The 13,963-nt window shown below is 36.8% G+C and overlaps 1 pseudogene; it reads left to right on the top strand.

The window, feature by feature from the left end:
* The first annotated feature begins 1,329 nt into the window (after window positions 1-1,329).
* LOC100584542 lies at window positions 1,330-13,005 on the top strand (annotated as a pseudogene).
* The last annotated feature ends 958 nt before the right edge of the window (window positions 13,006-13,963 follow it).

Raw genomic sequence — 13,963 nt, 5'->3', positions numbered from 1 at the left:
GAATGTCAGTACCTACAGGGTGCCTTCTGTTTGCCAGGTAAACAGTAATCAGTCTGTCATTCAATCCTGACATCCTATCTGCACTGGGTATACGTATTAGTTAGCTGTTACTGCATAAACAAACACCCCAAAATTTATTAGTTCATGATTGAGCTGGTCAGCTATTTCGGCTGGGCTCAGCTGGGCCATTCTTCTGGTCCCAGCCGGGCTCCTTCAGGCATATGTGGTTGGCTGCCAGTTGAATAGGTAGCTCTACTTCTAGTGGTGAGCCGGCTGTCAACTGAGGTGCTTTGGTTTTCCTCCCCATGGTATCTCATGCTCAAGCAGGTTAACACTGGTTTGTTCCTGTGGAGATGGCAGAGTTCTGAAAGAAAAAGCAGACACATTGAAGAACTTTTGTCTCTAGATCCCAAACTGGTAAACTGTCATGTTCATAGCTTTCTATTTGCCAGAGTAAATAAGGCCAATGAGATTGAAGTTTTGGGAAACAAATTCTGTATTGAGGGGAGCTATAAAAGTACATGGCTAAGGGCATGTATGTATACAAGGAAGAATGAAGAATTGCTGCTGTTTTTGCAATCAATATCATTATGTATTTTCTTTCAGATACTTTACATAACCATTCTAAGTCAAGGAATTTGTCCAAAGCCCCACATCCACTAAGTGGCTGGGCTGGGACTCAGGATTAACTCTGCCTGACTCCAAAGTCCAGGTACCTCCATAGACCACAAGACTCACACAGCTCCCCTAGTCCCGCAAGGTCCTGGAGAGTGACACTTCAACAATAGAAGCAGGATTCCTGTGAGGTTCTTGCCCATCTAGTACTCTTCAGCACTGGGAATAATCCCCTCCAGAGAAGGCTTCTGAAGTGTCTTGGAAGGACTTGGAATAATTTGGGGAAATGGCAGAGCACTGAGTTTAGAAAATCAAGACCTAACGTTATATTTTTCATTTCTCACCAGAGGAGAAATTTGAAAACATGTATAATGCACTCCACATGTCGGCAAATTCTTTTCATTCCTTTTTGGTATTTGTAGGCTATTTATGATTTTCAACACAGACTAAATCAAAATACTGTGCCTGAAACAACCTCATACTCTGAAAGCAAGTGACATAAATATAGATCTGTTGAAAAAACATTTCCTCCTTCTGCAGTTTAGCTGAACAGCTGAGTGTGTCTTGAAGTTGTCCTTTGATTTTACCAGAGCAGAGCTCTAAGATCTCAACAGATCATATGCATGTCAGGCTCTGACATCATCTCAGAAGGTTGCCCATATCCTAGGCCTGGGGGTGGAGTGGTGAAAGGGTTGCACTGGCACTTGAGTAGTCATGGGTCCACAGGTGAGATTCATTCATCGGGTGAAGTGTTTTGGGGTCCTGATGTTTACTGTAAATTAACATATATATGTTACTGAAAGTAAATTGTAGAATATTATAAATAATAAATCTATATATAAACTAAATGTCAACCGTTATAATTCTTGTAATTTATCATCATTGTAAGTATAATTATTATTCATATCACTATTAGAAGCAATAGGTGTTGCTGCAGCTGTTGTTTTAAAAATGGTGATAAAAACACTGAGTAAAGCTCTGTGGCCTCCTCCTGTTGCTGTTTCTGGGACTGCTGGCTTACTAATTGGGTGCAGACTTGGGACCTTTCCAGTGAAGCTGCAGCTAGAGAGACTTCAGGTGGTCTGCCGTGGCTAAGGAAGTGCCTGAATCAAGAATGAAAGCAGTGATCCTATGAATGTAGTGAGGTAAGATGGTTCTGTGGGGTACCATCCTACAATTTTGAAGGAGAAGGGCCCACACCACTTAATGAACCCATGGAAGCCTATGGTGAATGACGGGGTTTGTTCCTGAGGCAGACCAGATTCTGATTTGATGGGTGGCGAGTCCATGAAACAGACACACCTGAGAAAACATGCTCCTGCCAGCTCTGGCCCAGAGTCTGTTGCAGCACCTCTCCCTAAGAACATAGACGGGGTTCACTCTTGGGTCTCTGGCTGGCCTCATGACCAGTCACCCTGCATTTGGAGACATTGTTGCCAGCTCTTCTTGAACAGAAGCCATGTCTGTATCTTGGGTGGAGGGGAAACAAGCTGATAGATCGCCATCTGTTCCTCATTTCTTAAGGAAATGAGTCACTTCAATTATCAAGTCTTAATTCACTACTACTATAAAAGGTATAACTTCCATTGACTAAAAATCAAATAAATATTTTTGACCATTTGCAAATTAGAGTTAAATGTAAATAAAACACTTTTTTTAAATATTTAATAATATTGAGCTAAAATTTAAAGAAAATTTACATGGTTAAATGGGTTTCACTATTATAAAATGGTATAAAATAAATATTTCTTATATTTTCTCATATTTTATATATTTTTCTGTGTAAGTGATGAACTAATTGGCAACTATCACATGTTGCCCTTTCTTTTTCCCTCCCTTTGTCATTTTTTCTTTCTTCATTAGTTCCTTCCTACCTTCCTTTCTTCCTTCCTTCCTTCCCTCCCTCCCTCCCTCCCTCCCTCCCTCCCTCCCTCCCTCCTTCCTTCCTTCCTTCCTTCCTTCCTTCCTTCCTTCCTTCCTTCCTTCCTTCTTCCCTCCCTTCCCAATTCAATCTGATAGTCATTGAGCAGGACTTAGGCAAGCAGTAATAGCTTTAGAGCATGTCTGTAGGTGCATCCCAAGGACAGCTCATGTTATCAGTCCATATGAGGATAGCTTTAGAGTGGGAAGCAAGGCAATACAATAATAGCAGAAGTGGTGGCCTTCTGATAATGGCTTTGTAGCAGTATGTCAAAGGCAGCACTTTGGGAGGCTGAGGCAGGCGGATCACCTAAGGTCAGGCATTTGAGACCAACCTGCCTAATATGGTGAAAACCCGTCTCTACTAAAAATACAAAAATTCGCTGGGTGTGGTAGCGGGCACCTGTAATTCCAGCTACTAAGGAGATTGAGGCAGGAGAATCTCTTGAACCCAGGAGGCAGAGGTTGCCATGAGCTGAGATCATGCCATTGCACTCCAGCCTGGGCAACAGGAGCAAAAACTCTGTCTTGAAAAAAAAAATCGTCATAAACATTTAAAAACAGAGGCAGAAGTTTAGTTGGTATAATTGTAACCCTGTTCTGTTTCTTGGGTCATGGTCTTATAGTTTTATCTTTTAAACAACTTATTCTCACACCAACAGTTAGAATTTTTCTTTTAGAAATGTAGATAAATCACATCACTGTTGCAGCACCTATGACTTCCTAGCTCACAGAGAAGTCTGATTCTTATTAGAATAGAGGCCCTGCAAGATCTCATTCCCCTTCTCTAAGTCAATCTAATCCCACTTCCTCTTGTTCTTGGCCATAATCACTTGGCCCCATCGATAGGGACTCCATTGCTAGGCTTGCTTTTCCCCTCTCTTTGATAAATAAAGTTATCCTTTCCCCATCTCCTATCTCTTCAACTACTGTATGCAGCAGAGTCAACTCATTCCTAATTTTCTTGTCCTTGGAAAAAGTATTAAAGTATCCTAATTCATTTATGTTGACTAGAATAGTTCATGTCTTTTCCAGAAATTCTGAACCTATTCTCTTTCTCTCTTTTTTTTTTCTTGTGGAGTCTCCTCCTTATATGTTCTCCTTATTCCAAACTGAGATTAAGCCCTGCCTCCATTATTAAGCATGTCATTTTTTGTCTATCCCTCTTATTCGAGGAAGAATCACAAACAAGTAAAAACAAGTAAAAAGACTTGAAATCCAGAGCAAAGAAATTGGGCAATGGGTAGAGACTCCGTTCTATTGTAAGGTCCTGGTATTTACAGCCCTTTCATACCAAGCTGTATCAGCATGTTTTCTGGTTAACTGAAAAGTCAGGATAATATATATTTCAAACTTTTATCTTCATTGTATATGGTGTATATAATTCTCATCCAATGTAAATTGTATTAAAAATCAAATATCCTGCAAGAACAAAATGTACTTCAATTTGCTTTGATAATTATACAACTTAAAAGATAGTGTCATCTAGAAAGGAGAACATTAATTGAATGGATAAAATGAGCAATTTGTACTTTGATGTTTCTTATTCTATTTTACTTTATGTGTGTAAATTTATGGGGTACAAGTATGATTTTGTTACCTGAATATATTGTTTAGTGGTGACGTCAGGGCTTTTAGTGTGTGTCCACGTATCCACATTATTTAGCTCTCACTTATAAATAAGAACATGTGATATTTGACTTTCTTTGAGTTGTTTCACTTAAGATAATGGCCTCCATTTCTATCCATGTAGCTGCAAAAGATATAATTTCATTCTTGTTTATGTCTCAATGGCATTCTATTGTGTGCATATATATGTATATATCGCATTTTCTTTAGCCAATATCTTTGCTATTGTGAATAGTGCTGCAATAAGCATATGAGTGTGAGTGTCTTTTTGATATAATGATTTATTTTCCTTTGGGTAGATACCCAAGGTGGAATTGCTGGATAAAATGGTAGTTCTATTTTTAGTCCTTTAAGAAATCTCCATAGCAGTTGTTTTCCATAGCAGTTGTACTATTTACATTCCTACCAACTGTGAATAAGTGTTCCCTTTTCTCAGCATCCTTGCGAAAATTTACTTTTTGTCTTTTTAATAATAGCCATTCTGACTGGTGTAAGATGACATCTCATTGTGGCTTTGATTTGCATTTCTCTGATGATTAGTAAGGTTAGTCATTTTTTTCATATGCTTGTTGGTCATCTGTATGACTTTTATTGAATGTATCTTAATGTCTTTGCCTGCTTTTTAATGGAGTTATTTTTGTTTTTATTGAGTTGATCAAGTTCCTTGTAAACTCTGGATATCAGTCCTTATTCAGATGTGCAGTTTACAAATATTTTCTTCCATTCTGCAGACTTTTTGTTCACTCTGTTGATTGTTTCTTTGGCTGTACAGAAGTTTTTTAGTTTGATTAAGACCCATTTGCTTATTTTTGTGTTTGTTACTTGTGCTTTTGAAGTATTAGTCATGAATTCTTTGCCTAGACGGATGTCCAGAAGAGTTTTCTCCAGGTTTCCTTCTAGTGTTTTTATAGTTAAATTTATTAGCCGAAAACTTACATGTAAGTCTTATCTTTAGTTGATTTTTGCATATACTGAGAGACAGGTCCAGTTTTATGCATCTGTATATGGCAATCCTATTTTCTCAGCACTGTTTATTGAAAAGAGTGTGCTTTCTGCCGTGTATGTTCTTGTCGACTTTGTCAAATATGAGTTGGCTGTAGATATGTGGCTTTAGTTACGGCTTCTTTACTCCATTGACCTATGTGTCTATTTTTATATCAATACCATGCTTTTTGGGTTACTATAGCCATGTAGTATAAATGAAGTCAGATAATGTGATGCTTCTAGCTTTGTTCTTTTAGCTTTGTCTATTCAGACTCTTTTTTGGTTCCATGTAATTGTTAGGATTGTTTCTTCTAATTCTGTGAAAACTACATTCATATTTTGATGGAGATGGCATTCAATCTGTAGATTTTTGAGGGCAGTATGGTTATTTTAATGACTTTGAATCTTCCAATTCATGAGCATGGGATGTTTTTTCATTTGTTTGTGTCATCTACAATTTCTTTCATCATTGTTTTATAGTTTCCTTTGTAGAGATCTTTTACCTTCTGAGTTAAGTATATTCATAGGTATTTTATTTTTATTTTGCAGCAGTTGTAAATGGGATTGCCTTCTTGATTTCTTTCTCAGCAAGATTATTTGTTTTTAGAAATACTACTGATTTTTCTACATTGATTTTGTATTCTGAAACTTTACTGTATTCATTTATCAAATATGAAAGTTTTTTTGTGGAGTCTTTAGGGTTTTCTAGATGTCAGCTCATATTATCAGCCAAGAAAAATAATTTTACTTTCTCTTTTCCAATTTGGGTGACTTTCATTTTTTTTCCTTGATTGCTTTGGCTAGAATTTCCAGTACTAGGTTGCATGCAGTGGTGAAAGCAGGCATCATTTTCTTGTTCCAGTTTTTAGAATGAATGCCTTCAGCTTTTCCTTTTTTAGTATAACATCGACTGTGGATTTGCCACATATGACCTTCATTATTTTGATATATGTTCCTTCTATGCCTGATTTGTTGAGGTTTTTTATTATAAATGGATGCTGAATTTCATCAAATGCTTTCTCTGAATCTATTGGGATGATCATGGGGTATTTGTCTTTGATTCTGTTTATGTGATGTATCACATTTATTGATTTGCATATATTGAACCATCTTTGCATCCCTTGCATAAAGTCCACTTGGCCATGGTGTATTATCTTTTTAACGTGCTGTTGGATTTAGTTTGCTAGTATTTTATTTTTGCATCTATGTTCATCAGAATTTACAAAAACATTTAATATTAGTCATATTTACGTCCAAATAGAGGTGTGAATAAAATAAAATAAAACTGCAGGTAAAGCAGTTTGGCTAGGGACAATAATTGTTTCTCAAAATAGAACTGAAAAGGATAACTCAGGGTCTCAAATACTCAAGAGATTTTTATAAATATATACTTGTACTAAGACTATCAAAAGCAAACAGGATGTTAGAGCTATTAGGTAGGCCTCTGGTAAAAATACTGGCAACTATACATCTTATAGTGGTTCATCTTCAAATTATAAAAATATATTTGAGATAAGGTAACAGAAAAGACTGCTGACAAATGAGATTTTAACTGAATTCTGTTTTCATGTTGGTTAAAGCCATGTTGGTTATATGGATTGCAGTTGTCCTGAGAAATAACTGAGACCACAGGACTATTGGTACATATAAACAAGTCACCCATTTGAGTAGATGCCCTATATGGGTAGGTTATAGAAGAACCTACTGTTATTTTGAAATAGAATTTTTTTAAAAAGAAATGGAACTAATATCTTAGAAACATCCACATATCCATTTCTTATTAAAAATATTATGATGTAGGAAAAAAGTCATTGTTAAAATAATCTAGCTATTAAAACCAGACAGGATACACAAAATTAGAAGCTTCATCTCAAAAAATTTCAGTGGGCTAATAAATGGAACCTACAATATTAATGCAGCAGAAACTTCATTCCTAGCTCTGATGATGATAAAATAAAAAGGGATTAATAAAGTATTTTAAATGCAAGTATAGACAACTATTTTAGTAGGAAAAACCTAATTTTATTGGTGTCATATCTGTATGATTATTTCCAACTTGTTGTTTCAGTAGCCCACAATTGTGTTATAGCCTAAATAATCATACAACAAAAAAGATGTTTGATATTATAGTTCTTACAAACCTATTTGTTACATATTCCTTTACCAATCAGTTATGATTCATATTCCACTGTAAACAAAATTCAAATGGATTAAACAAGAATGAGTGAATTTTTCTCTTATGTAAACTAAATAATCATAGGAAAGAAATAGTTATGCATCTGTGATGCAGCACTCTGAGACTCATGACTGGGATACCAATGCTAGAATTCAAACCCTAATTTTATGCCCCAATTCTGATTCATTTATGCATCTATTCAGTAACGAATTACAAAGGGCTTGCTATCAGGCAGACCCTTAGCCTGGCACTTAAAATAGTTTTGGGAAAAATAGAAATGGTTTCTGTCTATATAATATTAATAGTCCTATAGTCTAGTAGTAGAAATATAATTTAAGAATAATTAGGCAAATAAGGCATAAATATTAGTACTATGAGAAAAAATTTTAGGATATTATGAGAGAGTGTTTAGTAGATTGTAGAAACAGCCACAAATACTTCCTCTTTCTGTATTCATGCTCTTATAATAGGACACTGCAGATCATATCATATACAGATAAAGTCTAATTTTCACTTAGGTGAATCATATACCTTACTTTGGCCAGTAAGTATTTAGCAATATGATACAAGCAAAGACTTGAGAAGTATTTGCATATTGAGGATTTCTCTTTTGCCATATGTTGAATTTGAAACCACCACAAGACTATAGAGGAGAATTAAAATGTCCCATTTTTCAGACAGCCAACCCCCAAATATGTGAATCAGGCCATTCAGGACCAGCCAGGTCCAAGCCAAACTGCCAAGTGATCTCAGAACCTGTGTCTGACCATAGAGATAAGAGTGAGCCCAGCTGAGACCAGCATAAGAACCATACAGCTGAACCCAGGCCAAAATACTGATACACATAATTATGACTGAAATAGTCTTTATTTAAGCTACTAAATTTGGGTTATTTTGTTATGCATCAAAACTAGCTGGTAATAAAGGATGTGAGGGGGACCTAATTTAGCTTACATAAACCTGGAAGGCTCCTCCGAGGAAAGTATCTGATGGAGAATGAGAAAGTCAACTAAGAAATGGCAGGAGGAATATATTTAGACAGAAGAAAAAGCATATTTGAAAGCTTTGCATGAGGAAGAGCTTCATATATCTGAGGAAATAGGAGAATGTCAATTTTCTTTGTTAGAGTTCTTCCTTGTTCCTGAATCTGAATGTCTTTCTTCCCTACTCTGCTTTGCATACGGCCTCAGATTTAAATTTTTATAATTGGGTTTCTACCCAATTTTCTATGTTTAATAAAACACACACACACACATACACACACACACACACACACACACACACACACACACACACACACCCCTCTCTTGATCATCTACCACTGAGCTGCTCTTATTCTTACTATACTCTCTTCACTGGACCACAGTGTTCCCCCAACCTTGAGCTTGCTGGTTCAGGTCTTGCTCTCTGATGACAAACTTTCCTGATGCCTGTTTCTTGTCCTGGGCTTTGAGAATTGGCATTCATAGATTTGTTGTCTACTGTTTCTTACTACACCCCACTGTAGAAGTTTGGATGAGAAGAGTAATTGTACAAGGTGATCATGAAGACAAATAGGTAGATGACAGAAAGACAAACAGATTTATGAGCAGTTAAATGAAAAAAGTAAGTTACAGAGCAACACCTATAAGATAATCTAATTTTTGTACAAATAAAATAATGCATTATTTTATTTATTATATACTACCCACATATATGCACAAACACACACACATATATATACACACACACACACACACACATACACACACCAACTTAACAGTGGTTGCTTCTAAATCCACAGTCCTAATTATTCTTTTCTTTGTTTTCTATCCCTTTATATTGTTTGAATAAATTGAATTAAATTTTCTAAAGAATGCTCACTCAGGAAATATATGTTTATTAATTTAATAAATAACATTTAATAAATATACATTTATTAATTTACATCTACTGAGACATATACCAAAAATTCAAATTTACTTTGGTTAGTTCATAAAGACCCACATCTAGCACTTATGGGTATGGTTAAGGGAGGCAAAATCAAACAGGACTTGGGTGTGCCAATGTATGTGACTAAATCTCAGGAGAGACAAACTAGTTAAAAACTAAGTATAATGTTTGCACAGTTTGCAACATATCATCAAAGTTGGTAGGCTCTCACGAGGCTTTAATGTTTTATTATATAAATCTATGTCTACAAGTTAACTTTGTTTTTTTTCCTTAAAAAAGTAAACAAAGAATAATTAAAATATGCCTTTTTTATTATACTTTAGGTTTTAGGGTACATGTGCACAATGTGCAGGTTTGTTACATATGTATCCATGTGCCATGTTGATCTCCTGCACCCATTAACTTGTCATTTAGCATTAGGTATATCTCCTATATATCTGTCTTCTTTTGAGAAGTGTCTGTTCATGTCCTTTGCCCACTTTTTGTTTGGGTTGTTTGTTTTTTTCTTGTAAATTTGTTTGAGTTCATTGTAGATTCTGGATATTAGCCCTTTGTCAGATGAGTAGGTTGCAAAAATTTTCTCCTATTCTGTAGGTTGCCTGTTCACTCTGATGGTAGTTTCTTTTGCTGTGCAGAAGCTCTTTAGTTTAATTAGATCCCATTTGTCAATCCTAAGCCAAAAGAACAAAGCTGGAGGCATCACGCTACCTGACTTTAAACTATCCTACAAGGCTACAGTAACCAAAACAGCATGGTACTGGTACCACAACAGAGACGTAGATCAATGGAACAGAACAGAGCCCTCAGAAATGATGCCGCATATCTACAACTATCTGATCTTTGACAAACCTGACAAAAACAAGAAATGGGGAAAGGATTCCCTATTTAATAAATGGTGCTGAGAAAACTGGCTAGCCATATGTAGAAAGCTGAAACTGGATCCCTTCCTTACACCTTATACAAAAATTAATTCAAGATGGATTAAAGACTTACATGTTAGACCTAAAACCATTAAAATCCTACAAGAAAACCTAGGCAATACCATTCAGGACATAGGCGTGGGCAAGAACTTCATGTCTAAAACATCAAAAGCAATGGGAACAAAAGCCAAAATATGCCTGTTAATTAAATTTCTCTATTCTGAATTTTTGTCCCTGGAGAGAGGGAGCAAGTAAGGCAAATGCAACAACTTGATACTTTTCTTTTCTTCAGAGATTCAAAGTCAAAATAATAAAGCAGTGAGAGCCTAGTTTTTCAGCATCTTTATTCTTTACATGTAAACATACATGAAATATGTTAAACAAACACCCACATATCTAATCACATTCCAATTACCTTGTGAAGTTTAAGGCAGGTTTTACCATTCTCCTTGCTTTGAAATTGTGGAAGCTGAGGCTCAGCATTAAAGGAGTCAGCTAGGGTCACACACTGGGCCAACAGACTAAAGGGTTTTTTTGCAAAGATCAATACAATAATTATCTGGATAAGTTTAAATTATTCCCCCAAGGACAATATTTCAACTCATACTTATATTTCTTTTCATGAATAGTTTCTTCAGAGGACAGTTTAGTTTATGGGACAGTTTTATTAAAAAGTATTTGGTCCAACTAAATTTGATTTTCTAGATGTCTAAGTAGCCATTTATTGTAGGGAAAGATTTTAGATAATATGAAAAGGTCAGGTAAGAGTTGAAATATGTAAATTTCATGTCATCATTCATTTTAAGTCACCTATTTCTTCATTATGTAAAGAATTTGCTTTTGATTTCTCTGTCATAACACTCCAGTAATATGAGACTGTTTCATTTTGTATTGATAAAATGAATAGAAATTTGGGCTTTCTTCACAGAAGCATAGCCATCTTCAAGCATTTACATAGCACTTTATATTTCTAATCTACTTTACAATTTTTATATTACTCATACCTTTCAGCAACCTTGTGAATATGTCAATAATATTAACTTAAATGGGAAAGAAAAGACGTAGAAAGTTAAATGACTTCTCCCGATACATAAGATTTTATGTTCTTACAACCTTATTGAATTATTAGATTAAAATGATGCTTCTAATCTTCTATGTTCTTTGTTTATTGTTAAATATTTTATATGAATTTAATAATGATTATAGTTCCAGGAAAAAATAAGGAACCAAATTTTCTTTTCATATCATAGCATAAATTGTATCAGGTATTTTATTTTTAAAAATTGGTTTTGTAAATAATAAAAATATATTTTGTTGATATCTAAGGATTAGTTTTCATCAGATTCTATTTTATTTCACTTTACAAATGTTCATTTGTATAATTTACTGTATAAACACCTCACCTCTATGAATTACTTAAGAGTTGAAGTAAATTACTACAAAGTTAAAAATTCTCACCAAATTGAGTTTATCTAGATCTGATCACTAGTTAAGAAATATGTTTTAATTTGGCTCATGTACCATTTATTTCACCCCAACAACTCCTCTAGGTAAGCATCGCTATCAGAATAGCAACATTTGGTAATGTGGCAAAAATAGGTGAATACATTCCAAATCCTAATAAAATCTTTGCTATGCAATTGCCTTAAGAAATAATGTATACCCTGGGCCCTTCTCTGGACTAGGACACTACTTGCCTTTCTTCAACGTTGTGCCTCTCCCTTTTGCTGGATTTGAGCATCTAGTTTTGAGACGGTAAAAACACCCCAGATGGAGTCTTTGATTCCCCTGTCAAGGTCCTGGAGAAAGGTTTGACACAGTCAGTAAGCCATCTCTTCACCACCCATACTATCAACTACACAGAGAAGAGAGAAGTGCCCCCAAATCTCTCATCATGAAGGACTCACATCTCCACCACCAGGTCTCTGGCCAGTCCCCTTGCCCACCACCGCCCCAATAAGCTCCTCCATCCCTGGCCACCAGACCCACCAGGGTGCTCCCAGGGCCAGGACCACTGCGCCCAGAAGGGCAAGTAGCCTCCTAGCACAGAAAACAGCCCAGAGCATAGAGCGGAAGCAAGAAAGTGAGCCACGTATTGTTAGCAGAATTTTCCAGTGTTGCCCTTGGAATGGGCTTCAGTCTCCTCTTGTTTTATGGGGTGTTTATTCCTGTGCTTCAGTCAGTAACAGCCCGATTTATTGGTGACTGATTTATTGATCATTACCTGGAGATGTTTGCTCATGGCTGGAATTCTTCCTCACATCAATTTCTAGTGTTCTTTGGATGCTCCACTGGTTTGTGCTTTGCAAAGTTGGGAATGCCACTTGATTCCAGGATACAGTTAACCTGGCATTTGAGGTATCAGGGAGAAAGCTTCACCCATTCCCTAGTGGGAATTGCTGACATGGTCTTCGCCCTTTTGCTGTAGGCTCTTTTCCTGATTCAGGGAATGTTTGTGAATCTCTTTCCCATCTGTCTTGTTAGTCAGCTGGTTAGTCTCTTGCATATGTCACTTCTCTCTCACTGTACCACTTCGAATATCCTTGGTTCAATAAAGGAATTGAAATGCATCAGCAGTTGTCTAACATAGAAAGGAATTGGCCTTACTACTTTGGATTTGGTTTGCCCTTGGCTTTTCTCACAGCACTGCAGCCCTCATATATTATCAGCCTCTTCCAGTTGTGCCTCTTCTCCCTGGTGGTCTTGTTAAGCAACAGACTCTTCCACAAGGCAATCTACCTTCAGTCTGTCCTGAGCAGCTCAAATTCTGCAGAGAAGTTCCCATCACATCTATATCCTGCCAAACTGAAGGCTGCTGCAGGCCTCTGAGTTTCCTGACATCCAAAGGAGATGGGTGGGATTGGAGGAGACTGTGGCAGCTCTTTTCCCTGTTCACCTCCCCCTGCCAGGGAAGGCAGGACCCACTCTGCCAAGGGCCCTCTTTCTATTCTCTTCTCTCTGAGGAATTGGAGTGTTTGTCTCTGGTGCCTGTAAGGCAGGATCTTCCTGGCACCAGTGTGTGGATTTATTTATTTATTTATTTTTTGAGATGGAGTCTTGCTCTGTCATTCAGGCTAGAGTGCAGTGGCGCAATCTTGGCTCATTGCAACTTCTACCTCCCAGGTTCAGGCAATTCTCCTGCCTCAATCTCCTGCGTAGCTGGGATTACAGGCTCCCGTCACCATGCCCAGCTAGTTTTTGCATTTTTGGTAGAGACAGGGTTTCACCATGTTGGCCAGGCTAGTCTCGAACTCCTGACCTCAGGTGATCCATGCGCCTTGGCCTCCCAAAGTGCTGGGATTACAGGAGTGAACCACCGCGCCCGGCCCAGTGTGTGGAATTTTACCACCATTGAGTCTGAAAGGACCAAAGGTTTTTCTGCAGCTATTTTCTCTATGCCTGGACTGATTTGAATATTTTGTTTTTCTCCTTGTGACATTTACCCTCTCACCTTTCCTTCCTGCCTTCTACCACCCTTGGATGAATGGATCTTGTAATTCTAGCTGTTGTATTTTGTGGATTTGTTATTTTTGTCATTTTTCTGTGAAGCACATACATTGGATGTGGGAGGTAAAGGAGAATCTCAGTTGCTCCTCGTCACTGCAGTCTTGTTTCATTTATCTTGTAACTCAGGTTAGGTATTTGTCTCTCTTGCTCCACTGCAAAAAAATATATATATATCTATATATATAGATAGATAGATAGATAGATATAGATACAGATACAAATATAGATGTAGATATATACATCCTGAAGAGATGGGACAGGAGAAAGGACCTCACAGCCA

Source organism: Nomascus leucogenys, chromosome 11 (genome assembly GCF_006542625.1).
Source record: "Nomascus leucogenys isolate Asia chromosome 11, Asia_NLE_v1, whole genome shotgun sequence".
Classification (NCBI taxonomy): Eukaryota; Metazoa; Chordata; class Mammalia; order Primates; family Hylobatidae; genus Nomascus; species Nomascus leucogenys.
This window is presented reverse-complemented; position numbering and strand designations above follow the sequence as displayed.